This window comes from Periplaneta americana, chromosome 11 (genome assembly GCF_040183065.1).
Source record: "Periplaneta americana isolate PAMFEO1 chromosome 11, P.americana_PAMFEO1_priV1, whole genome shotgun sequence".
NCBI classification, from domain to species: Eukaryota; Metazoa; Arthropoda; class Insecta; order Blattodea; family Blattidae; genus Periplaneta; species Periplaneta americana.
The window spans coordinates 18,868,524-18,895,945 of record NC_091127.1 but is presented as its reverse complement, the minus strand read 5'-3'; positions in this window follow the sequence as shown (position 1 = coordinate 18,895,945).

The window sequence follows — 27,422 nt, the reverse complement described above, 5'->3', positions numbered from 1 at the left end:
CATTCTTTTTATGCTCGTATTTATATTTATCCTTCTTTCCACGTTTACATTTTCGTTCTTTTCCTCTTCAATTTTTGTCTTTCTTATTTCTTATTTTCTAGTAACGAAAGTCTTGTTTTACAATGTACAAGGGAGAGTCAAAAAGTAACCTTAATAATTGTTTTATTAATTGAATATGTATAATAAGACTACAAACACTTTATCACTTTTCAACATAGTTCCAACTACGTTCAATGCAAGTGTTCCTGTTATACTATGTTAAAAAGTGATGAAGTGTTTGTAGTCTTATTGTACATATTCAATTAATAAAACAATTATTAAGGTTACTGTTTGACTCTCCCCCGTAAATCCAAAAATTATTTCCAATAACATATATATTTTATTCATATTTAAAATTCGATTGTAAAATAAATAGCCTATTTACAAAATTAGTAATAGAAACTTCATACAAAGAACAGCGTTTTTAATCGTACAAGCTCACAGATTGAGTCTTAGCAGTCCCAAGTCTGCTTAAATTAGAGGAAAACTGCTTACATCGCCACGTCCTCTACTACAGTTTCATACTTAGCCCCAGACGTCCCGTCTAGATCGACCCAAAAGGTTCACTGACGTTCAAAGATACCTGACCCTACTAATCGATAGTGATCGATAATTTGTTGGTGTAAGTGTGGCTTCTTTAGTCATTACTTATATGAATAGATGGCGAAGATGAAAGTCAGTGTTGCCAGTCGTACATAAATATACCCGCATTACAGTATTCAATTTTTTATACCACTCTACTGATTGTAAAATAACAAAGGTTTAGCTGCAAACCGCCGATATTGTCAATTATGAGAATAATTTATGCTTAATCATTTTCCCCGACACGTTTTTAACTGTCCCAGAACTAGCGGAACTGTTTCAAAGTTTCTAATTTGTTACAACTTTGATTCTGACTTATCGCGTGGTTAGAAAGTTCGCTTACACGATCATAAAATCGTAGGTCAGATATCTTTTAACGTCAGCCTACACTTCCCGCCTGGAATCTGCAAACATGAGTGACGTCACGCAATATAACCAAAGCCACCGTTTCTGGCGTGTGAAATAAGTAATGGGAACATTGAGAGCGAGTATCATATCTTTCCCACATTCTGTGGGCATGAAAGATGACAACTACTGTTATTGGCAGATTGCTGACGTCACATCTGTTTAGGAAGTGGTGCCACTCTCAGCCGAAGTGGCAACATGCCACTGACTGGACATTGTACTCAAGGACACACTCCAGAAACGCAAAGTGCGAGTGTCTTGCCTTTGACGTAGTCAGTGTTGGGTGGTAGCGTTCTCAGCCTCACTGGCAACAAGTGCTCACTGACTGACTTTTTACTCAAGGACACAAGCCAGAAACGCTGGCATTGGCTACACTATAGCATATGCTCGCGCATGTGTACTCTCTGTTTTACAGACGAAGCTAACAGCCGCTATGCTTTCAGATTCCAGGCGATTAGTGTACATGTTTTACGGAATTCGTCTCAAACGTCGCATGGCCTTATTGCGATCTTCATTTTTCTGTCAGATTTTTTTTCCCCTTTCTCTTTACATTTTCATCTCATTCTTTCCCATATTCCTTATAGTTTTCCTAGTCCACACCTGTGGAGTAAACGGCTAGCGCGTCTGGCCGCGAAACCAGGTGGCCCGAGTTCGATTCCCGGTCGGGGCAAGTTACCTGGTTGAGGTTTTTTCCGGGGTTTTCCCTCAACCCAATATGAGCAAATGCTGGGTAAATTTAGGTGCTGGACCCTGGACTCATTTCACCGGCATTATCACCTTCATCTCATTCAGACGCTAAATAACCTAAGATGTTGATAAAGCGTCATAATAGTACATATGCAACGAGCCTATAATGATAGTAATTAAGACGCGAGTATGTTTGTTTATGAAAGGAGCGCAAGCGAGTTTCATAATTCTCATACGAGCGTCTTAATTACCATTATAGGCAAGTTTCATACGACTTATTATGCTCGAGCATATTTCTAACTTGAAATTATTCAGAAGTATTCATTTTATTCCCATCTCACTGAAGAGCAGAAGTGACCTTGTGCAAGCTCGTAAATTGTGAGATGTGCGCAGACGCGAAAGTATTAATTTTTTCCGAGGAACAATAATGTCATTGACCTTGATATAATTTAGAGAATAATATGAACTAACTTTGATATAACCTGGAAATTGATTTAGAATTGAAAAACGAGATGACAAATTGAATTTATTTGAATATTATTTACAATTAACGCTAATTATTATAGTAACAGAACATAACCTTCTGCGACAGTATTGGATTTCCAGCCTCCGTGACGTTTCCCTCGTTGTCTTTCGATTGCATATCCGAGAATAATCGAAAACCTGAACTTTAATGAATAGGTGTACTTTAATGACATGCATTAAAGGACTGCTGCCAGGTGTATAATTACTACATTTCGGCATGGTCGAGCATAAAATAACCTACTATAGTTTTCCTATTCCTTTCTGACTTGTCCTACATCTAACAAGGGAAGGGTTTCGGCTCGAACAGGAATTTTTGGTTAAAAATTTGTACAGAGGCTTACCTCACAATGGTGATGAAGTCTGTAAAAGCATTCATTTGTGTAACTCTCCGCTTGGTTGGTATTGGTCAATACACTTCTTTAAAAATGTACATGAGGATTCTCTATAAAATGCATGAAACAACATGGAGCAGAGCAATAAGTACAACACGCAGAAGCAACACCTGAACAATCTTCTGAACCACACTCCAGTGCTGAAAAATCAAATGCCACCTGAATTACATTTTTGAAGTCCAAGACTTGTTCAGGATTCACGTAACCAGCTGACTGCCAGGAATACTGAAGCATAGGGCGATATACTGGAGCAGACAACTGGTTATGAATAACAGAGTGCATTTTCATTATAAACACTCGATTTTCCAAGTTAAGTTTTGGATTCTCTGCAAGAGTCCTTATGCAATCTGTTATCCTCCGAGCATATATTTTGTATTGTCTAAGGAAATAGATATTCAGAGGCTGGAAATATTTAGTTTTTTTTAGGTGGAATGATCATACATGATCATACAGGGTCCAGCCTTGAAATGATTCATTTATTAAGGTTGCGTTCTTGTACGCATTCAATGACTCACACAACAGTGTACATTTTTTATTAGCTGCAATATTTTCGGACAGAACGTTGGAGAAAAATGTTCTTAAATGGGCTTTAGACATTTTACCACTCGCACTAGCTTCTAGGCTAGGCTAGGCTTACTGGTAAGGTCTCCCATCCCCTTAACTTGTGCAGTGCTCTCCCCACCCCTCAACTTGTACAGTGCTCTAACAGACAAACCACACATTACATAAACGAATGCTTTTGGGAGCTTTACACAGATGTAAAGATGGGCCTGTATACAAATTTTGGATATGAAATTCCTGTTCGAGCCGAAACCCTTCCCTTGTAAGTAGCCCTATGTCGTTAAAGTGTACTTGTTGGCAGTACGACAGAGTACAGTAGTTTCCCGTCACTCTCTGTTGTGTGTGACTGAAATTCGTAGAGAACTGCAGCGATCACCCCACTTCGCTTTACCCCAGGTACTCCAGTCTTGTGATTCACAGCAACAAAGTTCATTAGTTTTCTCCCCTCGTGTAAAAATTGTCGCGCGCCCCGAGGGGCCGGGTTTGACCCCGCGCCGACTCGGGGGTCGTCCATCACATGAAATTTAATCAGGGTGCAAGACGCCAGTGCCGAATTAGTGCAGCGTCGATCCATCATCGCGACTGACGGGGCCCCTGATCGATGCGGCACGGGCGGCCCCGGGGGACGCGACTCGGTGCAGATACCCGCCCGATGCCGTTGTTTCATCGACTAATTCAACTCACCTACAAACACGTTTTCGCGCGCTGTTTGTTTAACGTTTCAATTTATCTCAAGTGCAGCCGCCTCCCTCTTCCCCCCCATCCAATCTTATCGCGGTGTACAAGACCCATTGTGTGGCTGCATGTCGACGTGTTGGCTTTTCAACGCTCGAAATCAATTTTTGTTGTTTTTTTCAATTCAATTCTAAATAGTAGAATTTCCTCTTCTTTACACTTTTTAGTTGAATGTGATTTTCGAAATGCAGGGGATAGATATGTGGAGCCCTATGATTCACACCGCATTGTCAGCCCTCGCGCTGAAATGACATGGCAAACAAAACACGATCGAGGCATAGGGTGTGCAACAAGTGTGTTCGTCGCGACTAGATGCACCGTCTTCTCCTGTCTTGGCTCTCCCGTGCCTCCTCCAGCATTCAACTTTCTCTTTAAGCTACATGGACAAGGCCGATTTCCGAAATATTGTACAGATTTCTAGTGTTTGAGTCGCTTAAGAAACTTCTTGCCCCAGCAACTAAAACTTACCTTAGTACAAACCCTAGTAATGCCGCATTTCGATTATTGTGACGTTTTGTTAAGTAACCTAAGTTCTGAGCTGTCAGTCAAGTTACAGCGAGTTCAGAATATGTGCGTCAGATACGTATGCAACATCTGACGATATGATCACATATCACCGTCCTTCGCAAGTCTTTCGTGGCTCCGACTTAAAGAACGTAGAACTTTTTATATTCTTTGTCTTTACTCTTTCGAATTCTGCACACTTCAACACCAAATTACCTTTGGTCTCGTTTCTCTTATCTATACTCTAACCACGACGTAAATACCAGATCACTTATCTGTGACGCGTTAAGTTTACCTCTTCATAGAACATCTCGTTATTCATCATCTTTTACAGTATCCACCTCGCGACAATGGAGTTCCCTGTCACAATAAACACTTTTAAAAACAGCTTCAAAGATAACCTTCTTAACATTTCACTCCAATCATACTGACTTAAACTATCACTGTCTACATTGTTACTCCTTCCTTTAGACATGCATCCTGATAGTGCTGTATTTTCAAAATTGTCTCATAATAATCTCTTTCTATTATCTAACATTACTTCAAATATATTAACATTCTATGTATTTTATCTTAATTCGGCTACATAGTTGTATTTCAGTGTTTAATTAATAGTTCATAATACAGTATTTTGTTGTTTAATCCGAAAATAACTCTTGCATACATGTAGCTCTTATCTAAATCAAATTGTTGAATTCTTTGTAAGCTGCTACATATGTATGTATACTTTTTGCTGGTTGAGTGGAAGAGAAGGCCTTACGGCTTTAACTCTGCCAGCTAAAATAAATCATCATCATCATCATTATTATTATTATTATTATTATTATTATTATTATTATTATTATTATTATTATTATTATTATTAAAATGCAGCACGATTTCACCATTTTATAGGATTCAGAAGAAGTTGTAGCCTATATTTGAGATTTAGTATCTTCGACATCAGGGTCTTGGCTACACATATGCAGTGAAATCTCTCATTTACGGACAACGAAGGGACGTAACAATCTGTCCGCATCTGGGAGGTGTCCTTTATTGGGAGGGAGGCTCCCCAATCTAACAGTAAATTTATAATATGCATTAAGTATCCCTTCACGCTTTAAATGAAATGTATTACTGTAGTTTAATTCTAAATACAGTCTACTGTACTACAGTAAATTCTTTGCAACTTTGAACTACAGTAGATAAGACCGAAAAAAAAGAATACAGTTCTGTGCCATGCAATTTTATTCTAGGTCTACAGTTATGCAGTACTGTAATTTGTAATTTTCAACTTAACCTTTACGTTCAGGTGCCATGTCTCTCGAAACAGAACAACTGATTGAAGTGAACAGAATAATCCTACTACCCGAATCACGTGTCGAATATAATTTCACGATCGCCGAAACCTTGGACCCATCAGACAGGTTAAATTTTATGATTCTGTTTATCCACCCGCTTCCAGCTAACTAGGGGTAGCCGGCTGGGCTAGTGGTAGCCTACGAGACCCTTATTGTCTTCTTTTATGTTAAGGAATTTCTGTACTAAATTTTCCATTTTTGTAACGCATTAGGTCTTGAAATCTAAATTCTGTCCCCAGTCAAGAGGTAAAAGAAGCCTTAGGACTGTGAAACAGCTGTCCGTGTCCGTGTCTGAGAGTCCGTAAACGAGAGTTAAATTTATCATTATTTCAATATTATTTCAGTTGGGACATAAACATCTGTCCGTATATGAGGAGTGTCCGTATCTTGGGGGTATCCGTAAGTAGACATTTCACTGTATATACATGGTTCATTAATGCAGAAAGATGGAAATGTAGGTATAGGAATTCACAGCAAAATCTTCTCCTTTAGTAAGACTATAGAACCTTATTACAGCAATTTTGAAGGAGAAAGTGAAGTCATCAGAGTTGCATTAAACCAATTGAATAACTTTATGAACGCCTTTCAAAAGGCCCTCATATTTTGTGATTCCAAAGCTACAAAACAACAATAGTCAAAATCCATGATCCGAAAACAAACCAGGTGAAGAACATTCAAAATGAAATTAAACTCTTGCAGTAAAATAAGAAGATAATCATTATACAATGGATACCATCTCACTGTGGCCTTGATGGTAGTGAAAGGACTCGCCAAAAAAAGGAACCAAAATTCTGGACTCTAAGACCTTATCGCAGCAATTTTGAAGGAGAAAGTGAAGCCATCAGATTGCATTAAACCAATTGAATAACTTTATGATCACCTTTGAAAAGGCTGTCACATTTTGTATGTATGTATTTATTTACACTGCAAGTGGGCAAGCATCCTGTGGCAGTGGTATGCACAATATAAACAATACACAATAAAATTACAATACACAATACAATTATACAATACGCAATACAATTATATACAAAATACAATGTAACACAATAATTACAATTAATAATAATACATAAAATAACCTAATGAATAAGTGAACCTAATTTTACAATAAAATCTACATATGTATAGGCCCTACATAATCTTTCACTTTACTCTCATCTCACTCACCGTAGTGGCACTATGACGCATTTCACTGACACTTTAGGGCACATTTCACTGACACTTTAGAACACATTTCATTGACACTATAAATTATCACTGATCGGAACTATTCACTGCACTGTAAAACCATAACTTCACTGACTCACCTCGCTTCACTGATACAACAGTTCAAATAAGACAAATAATTACATCCTTATGCATACTTATAAACAGAATTACATTTAAACTAAACATTTCTAGTCTAAGGCCCTCTTACACGCTATTTTTAAATAATTTACAATTCAAACCAAGGGAGTAACTCGTCAGGCTAAATGTGATTCCGCAGCTACGAGAGTTATTCTGAAAGTCATGAGCAACCCATTGTTATAAATTTTTATTTTTATTTTTTAAACAAACCAGGTACATCATCTTAATCTATAGACTTTTCTGTCACTTTTGAACATAGTCTCCATTTCTTTGCACACATTTTTCCCGCCGTTTTGTAAGTTTGAAAATTCCCTTGCTGTAGAAGTCCGTGTCATCTTCCCGAAGACATTGACGCACTGCTTTCCGGATGTCTTCCAGCGTCTCGTAGCGTTGGGCTCGCAGCTGCTCCTTTACAGAACCGAAAAGATGGTAGTCTGAGGGTGCCAAGTCGGGACTGTTGCGTTTCCGTTATCTAGCAACTCTGGTCTCGAAGATATTTTGCGTCCACTGTAATCAGGAATATGAGTTACTGTTGTATCATAAATCTACGATACACAAACGTTAGGTCCTTCTTATAATGTCCATTTTATTATGTCGATTACATAAAAGTCCATTACACTATGTCCATAAATATATGTCCAATGAAGTATATGTCCACTTTATTTTAGTCCAATTGCACAAATTTTATGTCCACATTTTTATGTCCACTACATGATTGTACAATACATTGTTTCCATCTACAAATTTATTTCAGTTCCCTACTCAATCTCTTCTGCCTGTTCATCTTCATACAGCTTCAGATGATAACTAATAGCTTTGAGGTAAGTTCTGATGTGTCCTTCTTCGTTGTAGTGGTTGTAATTCCGAACAATCTCTTCTACTCCACTTAAATTTTGTAGGTACGATCTTTTAATAGGGTGTCGCACATTCAAATGCCCTCCAAGCAATAATATTATTATAATTTCATTATTCCTCCGGTTTTTCTTGATAAATTCCATGAATTTCCAGACCGACGCGTGATGTGTGACGATGTGTTTCTGAAAGGGTTGTGCCAGCCCTCGACTACATCAGTTGTTCGATGTTGTCCTGCCAGAACCTGATTATAAGTGTTCCATATTTCAGGTGCGATTCTAGGTGGAATTGCTCTTCTTCTTCCTCGAGCAGGTGTTCATCGGATGTAAGTTCTTTCCATGTACAATGCTAAATCCATTATATCAGGCTCAATATTATCTATAGGGCTATCAAAAACAGCCTGAACATCTTCCAGTGGTACAAAATGAATTGACTTAAATAAAAGTGGACATAAGTAAAAGTGAACATAAATGAAAGCGGACTTAAATAAAAGTGAACATAACAGTCATGGACCCAAAAAAATGTGGACATAAATGAAAATGGACTAAAATCTTAGAGGACATAACTCATATGGACATGGTTTCAATGGACTTAAGGTCTTGGAAGCAACTCTACAACATGGACATCAAACCTCACTTATTTTCTGCAGGATGCCCTGCTATTGATAGAGCTCATAAAAATGTTATTACCCTCAATCGACAACGAACCGGCGAACGTCGGCTTTACTGACAAGCGTGATAATCGCTGAGGATGGATTACACGTCGATGAGGAATATCCGAATATCGGGGCGGACGAAATGGCTAGGGCGCGCGCGCCAGAGGTTGGCGGTGTCTGTGATTCATTACACTGGAACTGCACCAGGTGCGTCGCGGCGCTTCGCGACGTCGTCTTCACTCATCGCTAATTACTACCCAAACTTCGTCCATTACCCCACCCCCAGCCTCACACTACGAGCCGACAGTTGGGACGGGGGAGATGCAGTTTGTTCCAGTCAGTGCTGACAACTCCTTCGATTACACACACAATATTAGCATCGCAAGACAACATTTAGTGATAATATTGCATTAATCTCAGGTATAGTCGTGATGAATTAATTGATGACATAGTCACAAAACAAAACTACTTCACATACAATAACAAATATTACACACAAACCGAAGGCCTACCCAGCGAATAGGGATTATAAAGAATGGACCTTCGCGTCGGTACCTTTGATGTAGCCGGACTGATTTCAATGACCTTCAAGCCAGCTAAAGCGTCAGATTCTGCTTTCTCCCTAGAGTTGGCGCTGACATCACACCAGCTAGCAGTCGACACAGCAGAAATATAACACATATAATTAATATATCTAGGCACATTATGTACCCAAATAAAATAAATTGGATCCATAAAATAATAAATCCGTCATTAACTGTAATGTCTAGACTCTATAATCTTTTCGCTGTAAGAAAAATCCTAATATAAACAATAGTACGTGACTGAAGTGAGGCTTCATTGGCCGCTGTTTGGCGACATAGATTGTCAGTACGTGTTCCCGCCTACTGTTGTACATTCTGTTTCATGTTAAACATTTCCCGTTACTCGTCAAGTAGGCCTAACCTCACTACTATGCATTCGTTTGCTTAGGAAACATTTACTTTATAATTACTGCAATTCAATTATCACATAACTTATTATATACCTTTAAGACTATTTGTTTTTCTCCGCTTTTGAGAGGGTTTCCACTCTTACGATTAATAACCACACACACCGAGGATACACAAGCCATACTATGACAACTACAAGCTCAAGTGACGCCAGCTTGTTACAAGAACAGACTACCGCGGTGTTACTTTTGGGATTCATCCGCATTCATTGTACATAATAATATATAAAAATAGTTTTTCTTTTACATAGCATTTTACATATGAGTGAAGTTATATGTTTCATCGTATTTAACAACTAGAATTCAATTTTTTATTTTCAAATAATACAAGAGTATGGTCTCCAAATACGAACTATATTTTCCTGCGTCGTGTGAGTGTTTCGACTGGGAGCCAATCACGGGTATGACAGCAACGTGCTTATGTTTACATTAGGATTTTTCTTACAGCGAAAACAGTATAGAGTTCCTTTATAATGAGAGTTGAGACGTTGAACCCAACAACAATTAAAATATGTAATGATTTGATAGCACTGAAAATATTATATTATATACAATAATATTAAACGAATTAAACGAATTTGATACATAATTTTATAATGTATTATATTATTTTATAATATAATTTATGATATTTGAAATATAAAATATTATTATTACAACTAGTTTGTCACTGAGAAATAAGGAAAAGCTGTTAACTTGAATTTATTTAAAGCAAAGCGTTACTGGATTATGCAATAAGGTAGGTGATGTTTGGATCCCGGGTCTCAACTCTATTCTCAATTATTATCTTAGCGTATGCTCGATTACACTAACTTCTAGCGCTTGAAAGTGGAACTATACGCTGGCGCACAGAGAAACAAAACACAGGAAAATTCGCTCAGTGTCCATTCTTTATAATCCCTATTCGCTGGCCTACCCATGGGATCACCCATTTCCAGTATACTAGCAGAAATATTCTTACACCACATAGAACAGACATACATACTAAACAAAGACAAGAACAAACACGCGGACAACATCATATATTGGCACAGATACGTAGATGACATACTAATACTATACAAAGGAAACAAAAGACAGATCCAAAACCTACATCAACACATAAACAAAATACACCCAAAGCTACACTACACATTAGAAATTGAAAACAACAAATCCATAAATCTTCTAGACACCACAATAACAAAAGTAGACAACAAACACACATTCAAAGTATACAGAAAACCAACAACAACAACACATACACAACACATCCAACCACCCCACACAACACAAACAAGCAGCATTCCGAACAATGGTACACAGACTACTCAACATACCAATGAACCAACAGCATTACAACGAAGAGCTAAACACAATCAAATACATAGCACAAGAAAACGGATACAACCCCAACATAATAGGCAACATAATACGTAAGACAAAACAAAACCACAAAAAACAGAAGAATACAACACAAACATAAGAACACAAAAAATACATTACACTAACATACGAAAACAAAAACACACATAAAATTGTAACCTCATTCAAGAAATTAAACTACAACATCGCATACATAACAAATAACACTCTACAAAAACATCTCAACACAAACAAACAAATACAACCACACAGGCATATACAAACTCTAATGTAACACCTGCAACAACTTCTACATAGAACAGACAGGCAGATCATTTCAAACACGTTACAAAGAACACATCACAGCCATAGCAAAATTACAAAACACCTCCACATATGCAGAACACATCACAAATGCCAACCACACCTACAGAGACATCAACACAGACATGGAAATACTGCACATCCAACCAAAAAGCCAGAAACTCAACACACTAGAACAATATGAAATATACAGACACACGAAAACACACCTCAACGATATTCTCAATACACAACTCAATTACCAGTTCCGAAGATGACCGAAAATAGGTCGGAACATGTTAACAAGGTACGTTAATATTAAATTTAACACAAGAAAGTACTTATCATACATATTCCGAAATGAAATATTGGTTAATCTTCCTATTCTTCTCTTTCAATTCAACGTTCAGGCACATTTTGCCTGTTCCGAGTTTACAGATTCGTCCAACGTTTCCCCTCTTCCATTTGGCCTATTATAGTCGAGTGTTGCCTTTAGATGTCTATCATTTTATATTCTAGATCAGCGCTTTTCAACCTTTTTCAACATGTGGCACACCAAAGTTGTAATTTAAAATTCCGCGGCACACTTACAGGCCGTAATCTAAACCAGCGATTTTCAACCTTTCCACTCTCGCGGACCGGTAAAAGCCGAGCAGAAATGTTGGGGACCGGCAAAATATAAAAATACACACTATTTTTTTAACCACTTCCCTGATTAACCCGAGTTAACTCGGGTTGCTAACTTGTGCCAAAATTTATTAACCCGAGTGAACTCGTTTGAGTCCCATTTTCCATGTTTCCATTCTTTCATTAACCTTTTCCTCACTAGTTGGCTACAGCAGTTAGTGATATTGCTATATCTGGTTGTGTTTTTTGTACTTCTTCCTTGCGAATGGAATTCTATGCTCATATAGCATTCACACACAGTAGTGAGTAGATGCTAGTTAGTTTTGGCTGTTTCTGTTTGTGTTTAGTGTTTTTTTGTGCCGTTTTGTGTAAAGATGGATCAAGTTAGTGATTCCGAAACACTTATTCTGCACCTCCGAGGTCCCCATTTCCTGAAATTTTAACATTGTTTCTGATAACGATAATTCTCAATTTTTTTAATTATTCTTTGATAATGACCTCATCAACTTTATATTCGAGGAGACGATTCGGCATGCTAATAAAGTGTTCACAGAATGCTGAAAATAATTCGTGGCGGCCTACTACAGACTCTGAAATACGTGTACTTTTGGGCATAGTGATACTGCAGAACATTATTCACAAACCTGAAGAACAGATGTACTGGTACAAATATTCAATGACTGCTACACCATTCTTCCCAAAACGCTCTCACATAGGAGAGCAGATACTACTGTCCGGAATGCAATGTACCACTGTGCGTAATACCCTGCTTTCGAGTCTATTACACGACAAGCAACATTTAACGCCTTGATAACAGCACTGGTATTGTACCTCATAAATTAATCCATAAAAAAACATGTTGGTAAATAGTTCAAGAGAAAATCAAAGTGAGACAATTAACAGAGCTGGAATCAAGGTGTACGAGATAACTCGGGATAATAATTCAGGTATGAATGTATGTCTATTTCATAGTGATTTTTTAGGTATGTTAGAAAATTAGTGATGTACAGTGATTCTGCAATATTAAATGACCTCTTTACGAAAATAAAAAAAATATGACACTTTTTTTCACAAAACTGGTAAAATATATAGTAAGGGAAAAGGTTAAATTACAAATTGAAAATTATTTCTTAATAAAACGATATTTAAAATTACAAATTGAGCAGTCACATCAGCATTGTAATCTGAAGTTTCAAAGTTTACACTACCACATCCATTTATCCTGTTTCTCTGGAAAGTTATTCTTATGGATTCAATGAGACATTTTCTGCTGCTTATTTACCAAAATCTTATCGATTCTTGGATCTAAAGTGGATATACCCAAGACGGAGGGCGGCATCAACATCCATGCGGTTCCTGTATTTTATGATGACAGTTGCCTTCTAATCACACAACAACAAATCAAAGAGTACAGAATAATTAGAATAATATGGCTGCATCTTCTGCGGACCTCTGGAGAAAGAATTAAGGAAAGGACTACAAAAAGTGCTTTGTGTGGAGTGTAGCATTGTATGGGGCAGAAACATGGACATTACGACGAAGTGAAGAGGAGAAGCGAATAGAAGCATTTGAAATGTGGATATGGAGAAGAATGGAGCGTGTGAATTGGACAGACAGAGTAAGAAATGAAGCTGAGTTGGAAAGAGTGGATGAAGAAAGAATGATGCTGAAACTGATTAGAAACAGGAAAAGGAATTGGCTGGGTCACTAGTTGAGAAGAAACTGCCTAATGAAGAATGCATTGGAAGGAATGGTGAACGGGAGAAGAGTTCGTGGCAGAAGAAGATATCAGATGATAGACTACATTAACATCTTATTATGGATCATAACCTATGCGGAGACAAAGAGGAATGCAGAAAATATGAAAGACTGGAGAATGCTGGGTTTGCAGTGATAGACCTGCCCTTGGGCAGTACACTATGAATGAATGCTGTAGCTGTACTCTTTGATTAAAATATAGTGTGGTAATCGATCAGGCTCAGTTGTACTTACTATCGATACTTAGCTCGGCACACTAGCGCACACTATCGGATGCAATGAAGAATTTCAGTTATTCTGTTACCTTTCGTAATAAAATAATGACGAAACTATGACGTAGTTCTATAACAGTTATATTCTTTTACATGACGTATATAGTGTTTATTAGTGAGGAATTTACACACGGTTTATAAACGAGCTATTCATTGTAATAGTCTAGTATACGCCGTATAAGAATTTTTATTAGTAAGACCGATAAATCAATATCAACTAGTGGCTTGTGCAGCAAATGCTGCAAACTAAGTTCATTAGACGTTCAAATAAACATTTTTTAGATTTATTTTCAATGAAGAATACCAGACATTCGGAAAGTTATTTGCTTCCATAACAATGAAAGATACCCTCTCTCGAGCCAATACTGAAGGGAACCACGCATATAAATATCTACACCACACCGCCATTAAATATATGAAAAAGACCAACCCCACTTGATTAATAACTATAAAAATATTTGATTTTTAATAACAATATTATTATCTTATGTAAGATTTATACTTTTCAATAACATATACTATATACTATATAGCCGCCAGTAAATTATACAAATCAAGATATAATATAAGATATTCTCTACATGTACTTATATAACCCCAAAAGTTTCACTTTCATATCATCAATATAGCATTAATATGTATAATTAATGAAAAATAGTCACATCATGGCATTAATTATAATATTCAATTTATAATGGTAATAATGTCATCAAACCATCTCAAGTTTTATAGATTTTAATATCCAATACACAGCTGTACTCATAAAATTACACACCGCAGAACCAGACCTGTAAATTATTTTTAGGAAGCCTTGAAGTTTTTAATAACCAATTGAATTTGAGCTCTAAATATGTCAGCAATCCTGCAGGTCATGGCCTTCGTGTAATAGCGTATTGTTTATTGTAGTGTGTGTTTTGTTTTATACTGAAATGCAATTAGCGCTCAAAACTGACGAAAGATGGATTTTGGAAAATATGAAAATTATGTAGGAAAACTAACGCGTTACTGAAAGTTACTATTTTTCTAAAAAACTTCGGGTTCCTAGCTTCAAAATGAGGGGTAATTTATTAAAATCCGTTCAGCTGTTTTCCCGTAATTTCCATTACCAGTTCAAATTATATATATATATATATATATATATATATATATATATATATATATACAGATATTGAAGGGCACCATGATACCTGAAGAAATTTCTTTATCCCTATATATCGTACATATTTTATAGTTTTGCGTCAACTAGTGAAGTTGATGTTTTAATGTGTTTAGTCATTGAAATTGCAGTCTTGGAAACGTGTTGGTGACGTAACAATGTTGGTTTAGTGAAACGTTGCAGCCTCATTCTGGATGTAAATGAAGTCGTCGTACAGCCAAGTGTTCTGCTTAATAAATGATTGAGCACCGGGATATCGTCATGGCTGCCACCTGTCCGATTGTTAGCCGGACAGTCTGGTATTGATGGTAATCATCAGCTGTCCAGCTGTATGCTCGGGCCGGACGTACGTGTATGTCAGGCAGTCTCTTCCTGCTTATTATTTTCCGTTCTAGAACAGTACCTTAAACGATCGCAAGAAATAAATATATTAATCATAGTTATCCACACGGACGCGCGTGTTTCAGGACGACTTTGTGAGCCACTTAAAATCGGATCATTCCTTGTGTAAATTAATAATTTTTTCCGGACTTTTTTTCCTAAGTACTGTGGTTCTCCGTCACACCACTTAGAAGTCACGTATGATACACAAATGGATAGGTGGTAGATTTTGTCGCTACAAATGATATATGTTAAAAATTATTAATAGTTACATAGGATTGCAAAGTAGATGATTCATGGTCCTTTAAATCGGTGCTATCCTAGCAGTCGCTCTGAAGAACTTGGGGAAACCATGAAAATCAGTCAGAATAGCCGGCTCCGGGGGTCTAACCTCTAATCTTCTGAATCTAAGAGTAATTATGGGTATAACTGTTATTTATTTTTTATTTATTTATTTATTTATTTGTTTATTTATTTATTTACTTACTTATTTATTTACTTATTTATTTACTTACTTATTTATTTACTTATTTATTTACTTACTTATTTATTTATTTACTTATTTATTTATTTAATTATTTATTTATTTACTTATTTATTTATTTACTTATTTATTTATTTACTTATTTACTTATATATTTACTTACTTATTTATTTATTTTGTTTGTTTACTAGTTTATTTATTTATTTGTTTATTTACTTATTTATTTACTAACTTATTTACTTATTTATTTTTTATTTTTTTAATTTGTTTATTTGTTTATTTATTTATTTATTTACTTAATTATTTTTGTTCATTTATTTGTTTATTTATTTATTTATTTATTTATTTATTTATTTGTTTATTGATTTATTGATTTATTTATTTATTTACTTATTTATGTATTTATTTATTTATTTACTTATTTATGTTTGTTTATTTATTTATTTAGTTATTAATTAATTAATTTATTCATTCATTCATTCATTCATTCATTCATTCATTTATTCATTTATTTATTTATTTATTGACTTATTTGTTTATTTACTTATTTGTTTATTTATTTGTTTATTTACTTATTTATTTACTAACTTATTTACTTATTTATTTTTTATTTTTTAATTTGTTTATTTATTTATTTGTTTATTTATTTATTTGTTTGTTTATTTATTTATTTGTTTATTTATTTATTTATTTATTGATTTATTTATTTACTTACTTATTTATGTATTTATTTATTTACTTATTTATTTTTGTTTATTTATTTATTTAGTTATTAATTAATTTATTTATTTATTTATTCATTCATTCACTCATTTATTTATTTATTTATTTATTCATTTATTTATTTATTTATACTGGACAATAGACTTTGGTCAATAAAATTCCAGCACAGTGTTACCATTAATACATTAATAAAATGAACAATGATACGAATTAACTACAGTGACAATAAAAACAAGTATAAGAACATGTTTAGCAATGGTTAATTTAAACAAATAACACAGTTATATTTATAGTAAGAAGTTAAATATTACAGAAAATATTACTATTTTATGTAGAAAAGTTTATAAATAATATAAAAGCAAATGACATTGCCATGATCTTATACTTGTATACATTGAATGAATCGAAATTACATCCATGCATGTTGGCACTAGTAATGAACCTGGAGACCGGAGAGAGAGATTTAGAATTTCTAAAATAGAAAAGTTTGTGAAGTTTCATGTACTTCATCGGAATACGAAAACTGACACTGCTTAAGAAAGATTCACAATTAATATCACATTTAAGGACCTTACATAAGAATAAATAATCGAGTTCTAGCATACAAGCTTCGACATTTAAAGTACTCGCCATGGGCATTATTTGTAGTGTTTTACAAATGTTCTTACACGATTCCCTAGATTTGGCACCTACTATTATTCTAATTACTCTTTTCTGTAGTAGGAATATACTGTTACTACCTGTAGAATTCCGACAGAATATTATTCCAAAACTCATTACCGAGTAGAAATATGCAAAGTAAATTGTTTTTAAGGTATTGATATTTACTTTCTCTTGCATAGATCTAATAGCAAAACATGCTAAATTTAGTTTCTTTACTATTATTTTTCCAATTTAACGCATTATTGATTTGTGAGCCAAGAAATTTGGTTGTTGTTTCTATAAGGACATCATTTTATTTTTACTTCAATTTTTATTGTACCTGAGTTTCTGAATGTACTTCGCTCCCACCCCTTCTACTAATGAAGTTCAACCGTACTCCACATAGATCCAAGACCGCATATACAGTCATAGTAGCCTTACGGTCATAGTAAACAGTACGTTCCAAAAATTTGTTCGCGTTTTCCAGTGACGAAAGAGCTTTCAATATTGAATCATTTTCGCACAGGAACTGTCGTCCATATGCCTACGTCGTATCCCGGTTTCCCCCACCTGCTTTTATTCGCCAGCTAGTGGCTGGGCTGTCGTCTTAGCTCTTTTGTGAGAACATTAATTTCTGTTAGGAATTGCACGTCTACGTTATATTATACAACTTTAAAACAACTTAAATAAAAGGGCCTCGTTAAGTAATTAACTGTCACGTGATTTCCTCCCTTTCCACGAACGTACGACATAACCACTTGGACGGACAGTAGACAGTATGTCCGAGTAATTTTATCTTTTCGGATCGGGCAGAAGTGAAGATTGAATTTACAGTACGTAAGGTACTCTTTTATAGAGTAGGTACAGAATTATTTCAACATGAGTTACTAGTTACGAAGGGCGAAACTGGTAATTGGGATTAGGTACAATAGTCTATAGTGCGATAATATGCACATTAGAATTGAAGCCTGTATCGAAATGAACGGCCGCCACTTTCAAAAATGTGTTTAAATATCCATATTATGATTATTTTTTAATTTAACTTCATTCTCTATATTGTACGCTAATGTGCTGTAGACAGTATAATATACACTGCATAATGAATACGTCCACATGGACAGCTCAATTCGTGAGTAAAAACACTTATTGTTAATACTATACTGTATTTTGATTAAACAAAAACCTAATTAAAATGATCAAACTCAAAATCGCGATATTTCCTAGTTTACGTAAATGGATGAACTGCTTTTCTTCCCTCCTATACGTAGTAAAGTGATTTGTTTGTATATTACGCCAGTATCATCGAACTCCAGTTGTGGAAGGGGGTAGGAAACGGCGTTGATCCAAAGGTATAGCCAGGCTAATATTAAAGATGTTAGTAAAAATAAATTGATGTCCCTGTATTAGGAACCTGTTGTTAATTATTGGGTTTGAAATTTATAAGGTTGAATTTTGACAGGATTTAAATTCGATTATATTTGTTTTGTTACAATTTAATACTAATTTATTGGCTGAGAACCAATGAGATATTTTGAAGATAATTGTCTCTATTGAAGATTGGATTGTATTGGAGTTACTGGCTGTAATTACTATAGTTGTGTCATCTGCAAATAATACGGGATGACCTACATATTTTACTAGAAAAAGTAGGGGACCTAATATTGAACCGTGAGGAATTCCATTATTAATAGTTCCCCATATCGAGGCAGATTTCATAGTTGTAGTAGTTGATCTGTACCGTAGCTATTAAGAAATTTTGTTGTTATTATTATTATTATTATTATTATTATTATTATTATTATTATTATTATTATTATTATTATTATTCCCATCCGTTTTGGCTAGCCAAAATCTCGCACGCTCGTTCCAATCTGTGTCACGTTGCAGCAGCTGCTTCCTGTTTGGTTGTCAGGTGCGCCACATTGTTGCTGACATCGCGACCTTTCGCGGAAGTAGGTTTTGTTTATTGGGTTGATTTTCCCACACAGAACCCGTTGATAACCCGCGGAGTGACCTCGCGCAGATTTACGGCGTCGCGTCCTCCGCCGGCGTCGCACACAACTCGCGTGATACAGTTTGCGGAAGTCATTGTCCACGACCACCTTCGAATCTCGGCGGCAAATAACCATTGCAGCTGAAAGAAGCCGACTCCGAGAGGGTTGTTCACCTGCTGGAGAGCACCGCCCCTTTCCGGCTACTGCAAGCAACTGGATGGTGGGATCTCACCATAGCTACTAGTCACAATCACCATCAACACTATGAAAATTACAACAGTGGTCTTTTCCGGTTGCACTCACAACTGGAGGTCGCCAACGGAAACTCATATCTAGTTGTTGTCTTTGAAAAGTAGGCTAAACACACCTGGGTTATAGGTGCAGATAGTCGTTAAAAAAAGAAAACAATTTTTAAGACAGCATTGTCCTCAGAATTCGATTCAATTAGCATTCCACAAATTCGCGCACCATTTATTTATTTATTATTTATTCTGGTGTAGTTAAGGCCATCAGACCTTCTCTTCCACAACACCAGGAATACAAATACAGTAATAGAAATAAACAGAAAAAAATACACTATATACAAAGTAAAGCTACACAAGAAATAAAGAGAGAGAGAAAAAACACTATAAACAAAGTAATAATAATAATAATAATAATAATAATAATAATAATAATAATAATAATAATAATAATAATCCGTGGCGCTACAGCCCGTGAAGGGCCTAGACCGACCTGCCGGCTGCTGGCCTCACGCCCACATGTCGAAGCAGAGGTGGACGATCATCCAACCAGAATGGAGGTATCGTGTGGTTAGCACGATGATCCCCCCAGCCGTTATAGCTGGCATTCGCAACCGGATTTCGCTACCTATCGTAGCTCCCCAAGTGCATCACGATGCTGGGTGGGCACCGGTCCCATACGCCGGCCGAAATTTCATGAGAAAATTTCTTTCCCCATGAAGACCCGAACCAGCGCGCATTCCGTAACGCGAGTCCTAGGCAAGATGCCTTAGACCGCGACGCCACGGCGCGGGACATAAACAAAGTAAAGCCACACAAAAATATACACAGGTTGCAGTCACACAAACTTTAAGTGAGTGATTAAGTATCATAATTAATTGTATCCTAACTAATTAACTAACATAAACAAGAAACTTGCAATTTTAATCTAGATTAAAAAAATAAAAAGGAAAAAAAAACACAAATCAATACTTCTAGCAATACCTAAAAAAACATTAACTAAGACAAAATTTTCCAATTTAATTTTGGATTGTGATAAAGTCCGGCAGTCCCTGACGTCATTAGGTAACGAATTCCAGGTATTTCTACAGTATAGGAGGATGAGTATAAAGACGGATAGAAAGGGAAATTGAAGCTTAAAATACACTGTGTCCACAGAAACATTCCGTGATTATAAACTGCTATAATTTTGTAACTGTTAGTATTACGAAATTCATACCGGTGTCATTAGAAAGAACGGCTCAAACAATTTTCAGGGGATGTGTAGTTGTAATTGTTGGCGGAAAGCAATAGATGGCACCATAAGAAAAAAGAAGAAAACCGCTGTTACCGCTCTTTCTCTTGTCACTGTGACATTGTTGATTAGAAGCAAATTGTGTTAAATAGTGTGAATGTTTACATTTTAACTCAGTGTCAATTCTGCAGCAATTCTGCAGCATTACAGCAACGTAATTGGCGTATATTGGAATACCATAGCACACGGAGTGTAGTGTGAGTTCAGCGTGTCTTCAGACGGGAGTTTCAACTTACGGCACCTACTGACAAGACTATTCTGGGGTGGTACAATACACACCAACTACCGTATTTGCTCGCGTAATTTGCGCACTTTTTAATTAAATTTGGCCACTGAAAAATTGGGGTGCGTAAAATATGCGGATTTTTCAAATAAGAGGTCCTGTTCTGAGTTTATCTCAATTAGTATATGTATAGGTAAGTATTTACGGTAGGGCTAATTTTCTATACCGGTAACTTGTCTCTACCAAGGACAAGCATTGTTAAAGTAGCGGGACTTTGGGGTTTCTTTCTGAAGCAGGTATTTCAGTTGCTGGTGAATGACCTACGATGGACTGTAGGGAAGGAAAATCCCTACTACACTGAAAAAAATATGTACGTAATCCCTACTACACTGAAAAAAATATGTACGTAAAATGTGTGCGCAAAATACACGGAGCAAAAATAAAGTTCAAAATAATCCCTTAAAAATTAGGGTGCGCAAAATACGCGGGGGCGCAAATTACGCAAGCAAATACGGTATTTGAGAGAAACAGTCCGCAGTATTTGGAGTCTTTTTGTATCTTCTGCTCCCCAAAGGCTACGAATTCCTCCTTTTAAAACAAATATTTCATCGCTAAGGAGGACTGTAGATCTATCAACTGAAGTTCTACATGAGCAGCCATATTATTCTCTTGAATAATTTTGATTTTTCTGATTAAGTCCACACTGGATTTAAAATAGTTAATTATACACCATGAAATACGAGAAGGCCTATCAGTTCTCTAAGATATTATAATGGATAGGTAGGAAACATTATTTGTCCTGCACGTACAACAAAATTTAAATTGAAAATACCTCAGGAGCATTTTAATTCGCATGACTAGAGCACCAAATGTCATTAAAAGAGCACCAGGTTGAGAACGCCTGCTTTATACCCCAAGGATGAAACCTGACCAATTTCCCACTATTACTACATATACTAGTGAATTATAGTAATTTTCTAGTTTGTCAGGTTGAATTTTCTTTTGACAACTTTGTTTCGAATTACGGTACTCACAAATATTGCATCGTTTGCTTTTGAAGAACCTGCTAACGTTCATGAAACGAAAGTAATTAGCAAGTGTTATTTGAAATTTGAACTTAAATCATAATAATGTTAATAATATTAAGTTAATGATAACAAATAATGCAGTAGTATTCAATATAAATAAACAACATTCATTGTAAAGTGTTATTCAGTTTTTTGAGTTCGTAAGGCTACTAATCATTTCATGTTGTCAAACAAAATTAATTTTTGGGTTAGGTCTCATGAATCGTAAACTGTTTAGTCAAACCAATGTATTTCATGTTGACAGACAAAACACATTTTATTATTAAATAAATAAATAAATAAATAAATAAATAAATAAATAAATAAATATTATTGCTTCGATACATACCATTGTAATTTTACCTAGTTTGGTGTTATCTCTTAACAGTTGGCAATTGAAAAGACGGCCATATTAGCTTTTTGGGAAAAAACAATCTTACGTGAATACCACTATGTAGACCTACGAGTGTTTGACAAGTGGCAACGTACACTTGGTGAAACTTGCTAGTATACGAGAATTACATCTGTAATATCTGGTGACTGGTAGGGGGAACCTAGGCCAGTGACGTTTTGAAGGCTGAAAATCAAATCCATTGCTACATAATTCATTTTACCCCCTCTCAGCGTTGGGGTTGTACGCATTATATCAACTATGATCTGAATATTGATAATGTAAAATCGATTTATTCTTTTCTGATAGCTTTTTTTTTTCTCTTTTTTTTTCTAACTATCCTTCTTTTTTTCGGTTCTTATTTGTCAGTTTTCTTCCCCTATTCGTCCTTTCTTTTTTGTTTCTTGGTTCATTCTCTTTTATTTTATTTCTATCTACTTCTCCCTCCCTTACGCCCATCCTTTCTTGTTCTTATATCTTTTCTCAGGATCACTATAGGCCTACTTCCCTCTCTGTTGTCTGATGCAAAGAATCAGTAGTAGCCTAGGTAACGAGACAAGTGCCTGCTCTAATCAGGATCTCGCTTCAGAGAAGGAAAGAAGCTCGTCATTTGTTTGCGTTGTTGTCCCATGACAACGTCCGTGCGACGCGGCTCTTGCGCGCCGGAAGCGGCGGGGGCGGGGGGGGGGCGGGGGGGCAGGTGGACGGATAACCTGCACAATAATGACACGAGATGACCCGGCTGACCCCATCACGGCACGTGCACAAAAACAGACTGTGCTGGCGTGACCGTGTTCGCAGAGGAGGCTCGTGTATCATCACGTGCACAAGCCATCACTGCGCAGCGAGTCAATTTGTTTTCAGTCAAAATAATGATTTAGGTGTGAAACGGAGACACATTTCGCGTGGCGAAAGAAAACGAAGATTGCGAAATTGTTTTTTTTTTCTTTTTACTGTAGATTGTGAACTGCTAAAACTACTCAGAAAGTATGAGGTTATGCGTAATGGCGGAGCAAAAGTGGGAAAACGAGCGTTGAGGTAGTTTCCATGATTTTGGAAGTGAAAATGATTGAATTTGTAAGGGATTTCTTGCGGAGATGGATTTAAAAAATTAAGGATTTTGCAGGGAAATATTTGAAGAAAAAGAAATTGAATAATTTCAAGGAAAAATTGTTCCGGGACCGGGTATCGATCCCGGGATCCTTCGCTTAGCGCGCGAACGCTCTACCGACTGAGCTACCCCAGGAACTATACACGACACCGTCACAATTTTTCCTTTGTATCCACACGACTGACATGAGCTGACAAGACGCCAGAAGTCAACTATGAGTGCACACAAATACTGTGTGACTTTAATTTGTGGCTTCCTGTTAACGTACCGTTAACACCGTTTCGTGTATAGTTCCTGGGGTAGCTCAGTCGGTAGAGCGTTCGCGCGCCAAGTGAAGGGTCCCGGGATCGATGCCCGGCCCCAGAACAATTTTTCCTTGAAATTATTCAAACCTGCTTTACAGGGAGCTACTACCTGAAAGCCAGATTGGTATAAGAAAAAGAAATTGTTCGAAAATGTAGTAAATTACGTCTGATATGAGAAATGCGTGTAATGGAAATATAAACGTTGTGGTTTCTATTGAAGGAAATGAAAGTACGGATATAAAACCCACGAACTCTTCTCCCGTTCACTATTCCTTCCAGTACACCCTTCGGAAGGCTGTTTCTTCTTAACCAGTGACCCAGCCAATTTGCTTTCCTCTTTCTGGTCAGTTTCAGCATCTTTCTTTCTTCACCAACTCCATTCATTCATTCATTCATTCATTCATTCATTCATTCATTCATTCATTCATTCATTCATTCATTCATTCATTCATTCATTTATTCATTCATTCATTTATTATATTCCATAGACCTTACATGAGCAATGAAGCTTTAAGATGTGGAACAAGTCAAAATTTTACAATATTACAATTACAATATTTACAAATTTTTATAATATTTTACCATTTTTACAGTTTTACAATTTAATAATTTTCTACAATTTTTTTTACAATTTTCTGCAATTTTTTGCAATATTTTGGCGAGATGTAGTGAGGTGAGGTGAGGTCCGAGGATTCGCCAAAAGATTACCCGACATTTACCTTTTGGTTGGGGAAAACCTCGGAAAAAATCCAACCAGCTAATCAGATCAAAGGGATGAAATGAAGTGATGCCGAGGACTCTTTCCAACGCAGCTTCATTTCTTATTCTGTCTGTACATTTCAAACGATCCATTCTTCTCCTTATTCACATTTCAAACGCTTCTATTCGTTTCTCTTCACTTCGTCGTAAAGTCCATGTTTCTTCCCCATACAATGCCACACTCCACACAAAGCACTACACTAATATCTTCTCTAGTTCCTTTTCCAGAGGGCCGCAGAAGATGCTCCTTTTTCTATTAAATATTTCCTTTAACCATGACTATCCTCCTTTTGACTTCCTGACAGCAGTTCATGTTACTGCTTATAGTACACCCCAAGTATTTGAAGCTGTCCACTTGTTCCACTGCCTCATTTCGAATTCGCACGTTTATCTTCTTTAGTTTTTTTTTCGATAACCATGGTCTTCACCATGTTTGCATTTATCTTCATTCCATACTGCTCACAGCTGTAATTTAGCTCCAGTAGCATATCCCTTAGTATCATCTCTTCTTCTGCTAACAATGCCATATCATCAGCAAATTTTATGCACTTTATTCTTCTACCTCCCACAGTAAATTAAAAACTGTTAAAAATTCGAACTAATTTTATTGCTGTTGGAAGTGTAGTAACTATAACAGAAGTATAGGCCTAATCAAAATGATTTCATTGATATAGACCTAATCAAAAACGAAGATGAAGAGAAAGAAAAGAGAGACAATGAAACTAAATCGGAAAAGATAATGAAGATAAGAAGGACAATATAAAAAAACAAAATAAGCAACAAAGAAAAATAAGGACGTGAAAGGAGATGAAGAAAAGCAGTAAAAAATTTTAATTAAAGGTGAAAAGCAAGAGGGGAAGAAAGAAATAAATTAATGTGGATATTTCGAAACTATCTGACATCATAAATCGAGAAAGAAAAAGAGAAGAAGGAAAATATGATAAAAACCTGGAACAAAGAGTGCTAGCAAACAGAACGCGTTCTTGTCGGACATTTTCTCAATCAGTTTTTTTTTATTGTTTCCAGGTCTACATTTAGCATTTCAAACGATTCTTTAAACATCTTGATTACACAACTTTTAACACTATATCACTTCGAAAAACGTATTATGTGTCTTTCATGTGTTAAATTTTATTTACCTTGTTAACATGTTTCGGCCTGCTATTGGCCATCTTCAAAACTGATTGTTGCTGGTCTTGGCGCCTTTTGTTTTATTTCCTGTGGGGATGTGGGGGTCTGTTTGTGTCTTTGACTCCACATTACACTACACCAGTGATGTCAAAGCAAGTGCATTTTTCTGACCTTGACGTCGTGCGCGGGCAGCAAGCGCTAAGTATGGAAAGAGGAAGAGTTGTGTATATGAATAAGCAACCTGTTGGATTAAGAAAACAGTGGTGCACAAACTTCAAACGGAACGTGAAATTTTATGTCATTTTTATATGGCTTCTTTCTGTCTAATATTATCTATATTGTCTGTAAAACAAAAGTACTAACACTGATTTCTTAATATTGCACTTGTGATTTAAATCTTAATAACATAATAGAGAGTTAAGAAGGAATATTCACTTAAATTCCATAGTAGTATAATATTATACTGTATTAAGTGGATGAAACACATCATTCATAAAGAAAGTGATATTCCAGAGAAAGAGATTGAGTATGACATGATAAGTTGTAATTTATATTGATGGTATCTTTAGCCTTACAAAAGTAATCAATAAACTAATCAAAACAATATTACAGTACAAAGCAAAGTTACCTAGGTACTGTATCTGTTTTAAGTGTAACTAATATTACATAACAAAACTCTTATCGCATTATGCTTTTAAGGTGATATTTGTGAGCAACTTCCGGTCAGCCTTACCTCTGTGGTTTGCAAGCAGATGGAACACTTGATTTCAGCTTATCTAAGGCAGCATTGGGATGACTCAAATTGGTTACATAACTGTCAGCATGGATTTCGGGGGGGGGGCTATTCATGTGAGAGTCAATTAGTAACGGTATGTCAGGATTTAGAAGACGGAATAGATTCCAATAGCCAAGTAGATGCAGTGATTATTGACTTTTAACGCGCATTCGATGTAGTCCCACACGATATATTGTTGGTTAAAGTACAATCAACGGGGATTGAATTCAGAGTGCTCCAGTGGATCAAGGAATTGTCGCACTCAGAGAATACGGGTAGGGGAGGAATTGTCGAACCCAATTTAAATTACTTCCGGGGTCCCGCAGGGGAGTGTCTTGGGGCCTCTTCTATTCTTGGCTTTTGTAAATGATCTGCCAGTTAATATCTTGTCTAGGGTTCGCTTATTCGCGGATGATTGTATGGTATACAGGGAAATAAAAAATTATGAAGATACTACTCTTCTCCAGAATGACCTCAATAGAATAAACGATTGGGCAATAGCCATCAGCTTTACAAGGAAAAGAAATAAAATAGTCGCATCTTATACGTTAGGGGGTGAAACCATTCCGGAAGTTAACAAATGTAAATACCTCGGAATAACATTTAGCAGCGATCTCGGCTGGGGGGAACACGTTACAGACACAGAGGGAAAAGCATGGAGAGCGTTACGCTTTGTGATGAGGGTACTAAGAAAAGGTTCTGATAAATCCAAAGAGATTGCATATAAATCACTAGTACGTCCAGTAATGGAATATGGTGCTGCATGTTGGGATCCTTACAGATTAGAACATATTAAGACACTGGAAAAGATTCAAAACCGGG